Below are 4,864 nucleotides of genomic sequence, written 5' to 3' on the forward strand. Positions count from 1 at the left end.
AAGCTCTGCCCCGAGACCCTCAATTTAGGCAGCATTAGCTCTCACATGCCATGTCGCTACACCAGCTGGACAGCAACTAACTTTGTCTGAAGAAACTGTTTCTTATATTCGAGGCTCTATCGTGATGCGTTCTGAACACCAGCCAATCAGCTGCCTACTTGGCTATTGAACGCTCTTTTCCTCTTATCACCTCTACGTAGGGGTATATTTCCGTATTTCCAAGTTCATTTGGATCGTTTGCCAAGCATCTTCGTGTACTATGAGTTTACTACCTATGTGAAAAGCCCAGTTTTGGGGAGAGAGGATGGGAGGAGGTAATAGATAATGTGCCACCTGACACATGGTTGTAGGAAGGCAGGCTATGGTTGAGGTAGCAGGTAAGGTGCAAGAACCTCTATAGGACGAGTTCAGTGAGTCCTCAAATGTTATGCGAGCTATAAACTGAAGAAGCTAACAGTGGCTACCCATATTATACTCTGTAACACGACATTTATCATTTGTAGCAATACATAAATTTATTAGTCCCCCTACTATCCTATGAAGTATGTACCACTACTGTCCCCACCATACAGACGAGGAAACTAAAGAGAAAATTAAAATCATTTGTCTAATGTCACACAGTAAGTGACAATATTGGAATTTGGACCCTAAACTTTTCACTAGAATAGACATGTGCTTTTATTCTTATATAAGATAGTTTCATGAGAGTGAAGTAGGGCGGTGGTGGCACACACCTTTAATCCCAGCACATGAGAGGTAGAGGCAGGTGGATCTCTGTGAGTTCAAGGCCAGCCTGGTCTACAAAGTGGGTTGCAGGACAGTTAGGGCTGTTATAGAGAGAAAACCTGTCTCAAAAAACAAAAACAACAACAAAAAGGCATAAAGAGGCTTCTTCAAAGGACAGAAAACACAAATGGCCACTAAGCATTTAAAACAACTATTCAAACTCTCCAACACTTAACACAAATGACAGTTACCACAAAACAACATGCTGTACCTCTGAACACACACACACACACACACACACACACACACGATAGAAAATAAGTATTGAAGGAAATGAAATCAATTATAGCATCAAAGACCTACTTCTCAGCAAGTACAGTATTTTGGACTAGATCCATGATAGTAGCCATGATTATTAGTATGACACATCTATGTTAACGACATTAGTAAAGCACATGCATGCACAAATAGACAGACAATATGGCAAAACGTGAAAGTATTTTTGTCGTTTCTTATTTTTAAAAGGTTAAACCTAAGTCTAGCAATGAAGAATCGTTCATACAAATCTAGGCTGACATAAGATATAATGAAAGATTGCAAAACCAGGGAGTTATTCTGTATCACAAGAGACTAAAGAGACCAAATGCAATGTCTGAACGTTGCTGAGGACCTGGATTCAATAATAGCTTTCAAGGTACTTATCATGGAATTGGAGATACAGCCCTGTGGTAGTTCTTCTTGTCTAACACACATGAATGTTCATTCCCCAGCACTAAACATAAAAAGGCATTCATAATTGAGACAATTGGGAAACTTTGACTATGAATTGAATAATAAATAACACTAACAAGTCCACATTTCTTGGTTGTGAAAATAATGTTGTAATCATATAGAAAAGCCCCCTTTTCTTAAAAAAGAGATGCTAAAGAATTTAGGGGTGATGATTCAATGTCAGATACATACTGACAAGCATTAGGGAAAATTCACAAGACAAATATTATAAAATGTAAAAAAAAAAAAAAGAATTGAACTTGGGTCCTCTGGAAGAACAGCCAGTACTTACTCTTAACCACCAAGTCATCTCTCCAGTCCAGGTTTTCTTTTTCTTTTTCTTAATCTAGAGATTGACTTCAGCCTAGTTTTCCCTGTCACCACTTTGGATTTGGAAATTGCATGGAGGGCAGAACAATAGATCATCTTACAGTGTTTATAGCCTCTTGAGGCTTTAGGCTAGCCAGCATCCTGGAAAAGCAGGAAAGACATTTACAAAGAACCAAAAGCAGAGAATGTGTGAAGAACTAGTTGGATAATTAAAATATATTCTAAGAGGCTGACTGAATGAGAAATTAGCAGTGATTGGGGGTGACCAAATGAAGGCTTTAGTCTTGAGATTGAGACGGAAGGTAAACACGCCTTCATTGTAGCCCATGGTAGCTGAGTGAGTTCAACTGTGCTCCAATCTCCCCAGTTTTCAAACTAATTTAGGGAATCTGACTTTTTTTAGACAGAGTTTCTGTGTGTAACAGCCCTAGTTCTGTTTGATTTGTAGGCCAGGCTGGCCTGGAACTCACAGAGATACACCTGCCTCTGCCTCCCAAGTGTTGGAATGTCAGGAGTGTACCACCATTGCCCTGCCTGGAATCTTGATTTTAATGCAAAAAAAAACCTCATTTAAGTATCTGTTCATTTTTATGTGTATAAGGATCTTACCTGCATGTATGTCTTTTTACCATGTATGCGCAGTGCTTGCAAAGGCCAGAAAAAAGATATTGGGTCCTTAGGACTGGAGTTAGACACTTGGTGAGCTGCCATGTGGGTTCTGGGAATTGAACTCGGGTCCCCTGGAAGAGCAGACAGTGCTCTCCAAGCCCTGAATCTCTTTTTTTTTTTTTCGAGACAGGGTTTCTCTGTGGCTTTGGAGGCTGTCCTGGAACTCACTTTGTAGACCAGGCTGGCCTCGAACTCACAGAGATCCGCCTGCCTCTGCCTCGCGAGTGCTGGGATTAAAGGCGTGCACCACCAACGCCCGGCGAATCTCTTATTTTAAAATGATGACATTTACAGTTTTTTAAAAAAAAACATTACAGGGTACATAAAGTTATCTAACGTTGTAACCGGTGTTCAGAATTTCCAATTATGTCATTATTTAATGTTTGACTAGAAATTCAAACAAGGTCTTTGTTTCCTGAATTGGTATGCCCCTACATTTTTTTTTTATTTCTTGAGACAGGATCTCACTTTGCAACCCAGGCTGCAACTAAATTTGTGATCCTCCTGCTTCCATGTCTTCAGCACTGGGATTATAGTTGTGTGCCACCATGCACGGCACTGATATGCACTTAAAACACCTTTAAATCTACAGCTAACCTTTTGCTGTAACATCTTTGATAGACTCCTGTGAAATCTAACTTTCATGCAATGAGGTAAGTCATTCAATTATACTTTTACTGACCACCTACTCTGCCTATAAAGGAGATCTAGAGGCAAGGAAGGAAGCCCTTCCCTCCAGGGTCTACAAATCTCAAACTGGCTCCAGCTAATGATTCATTCCTTGAGGCCAGAACAGTCCCAATGGAGCCCCAACTATGCTGTACATTTCTCAGAAAAAGATTGGAACTGAAGGCTGCCAGCTTAAGGAGAGCAAAGTTTACTCAGGAGCCAAAACAGACTGAGAACTGGCAAAGAACCCTGGCAGGGCCTCTCCTTTCTTCCCTGAATTTGGAAAGTGTGTATTCCCTTGTGAGCAGAAGAGAACTGGAATCCTTCTAATTTTTTGTCTCTTACTTCGCTATTTCTTCCTCTCTAATCTTGCATTAGCAGGAAATACATTCAGAAAAAACACAGCCATGATATGCCTAAGAACTGTTAGTTTCTTTTTCCTCCCAGTTAAAGGTGAAGTCTTTAAAAATTGACTTCACATTGAATAAATATCCAGAAAAACTTACTATGATACGTTTGCATTGAAGCTGCTGCAAGTTCAGCCCTGTCCCATGACTGGTAAGCTTTACCAGAGATGTGGTGGTACTTTCTAGCCATCCTAATTACCAGTTAGCTTCATCTACAGTTGGGACTAGGCTCTTGCCCTAAATTAGATACATAGGAAATGATACTTCATTTTGGTCTTGTCTTTTGCCCCACCTGTTCCCAGGCTCTTGCCTTTGCCCAAATCTATTTATACTACCTTTCTGCCTGCATTACATACTTACTTCTGGATGTGGAAATTTTCCACTTGACTGATGGCAGTAACTGTAACCCCCATCTCCAACTGACCCGTCAGATCCCTGTCCTCTTTACATGTATTGCCAGAGGGGCCCTGCTTTCCATTTTCAGTCAACTCTCCTCCTGCACCATTGCGTTTTAGAAAGTGCCCGATATTTCCTGAAATGAGGGCCTGATGTTCATCTCCTGAGCTCATCAGGGCAGGGAAAGTGAAGTTAGGAGAAGGGGAAGAAGTGGTCATTAGTACCATCAAGGTTAAATGGAAATGAAAAGCTCAGAGAGGAAGGGTGTGGCAGCAGTGAAGGTCTGCTTGAGCTGTAGGTAAGTCTTGCATACTTGTCGGGAACTGGCAAATACTGCCATTTGTGGAGTACTTGGTGGCAGGCACAGTGCTACACGTTTGCTATGCATTATTTCTCATAATCCTTACAGCAACTTAATGCGCTAGCTTCCATCATCATTCCTGTCTTACACACAAGACAGCAGGCACAGAACGATAACTAACTTGCCCAAATTAGCACTGAAGTGACAGGGTCAACATTCAAATCTATTTATCTGTTTCTAGGGCTAGCAGTACTAAGCCTCCTAATTTCTCAGTTGGAAAGTCCTAGGGTACACATGCTTCCTAACGCACGCCTTCCATTTTTGTCTTGATTCAGTCCTTACACTGGGTCCTGAGCTTATTCAAAGTTGCCAAAGCACAACTGCCTCATAACCTATGATGGAATTAACTCAAACTACTGAATAAGAAATGATTAAAAATAAGAGTTTAGCATACATCTGGCAATAGCAATGGAATCAACTCTTCTTAAGGAGCTCTCTTCTAGAAAGGCTTAGTTCTAATACTGGACCTCATTTCAAAATATGTGCATGAAGGAAAATTAGCACATTTATCACACTGTTTATCCTTCAAGGAATA

This window comes from Mesocricetus auratus, unplaced genomic scaffold (assembly GCF_017639785.1).
Source record: "Mesocricetus auratus isolate SY011 unplaced genomic scaffold, BCM_Maur_2.0 Super-Scaffold_100003, whole genome shotgun sequence".
Classification (NCBI taxonomy): domain Eukaryota; kingdom Metazoa; phylum Chordata; class Mammalia; order Rodentia; family Cricetidae; genus Mesocricetus; species Mesocricetus auratus.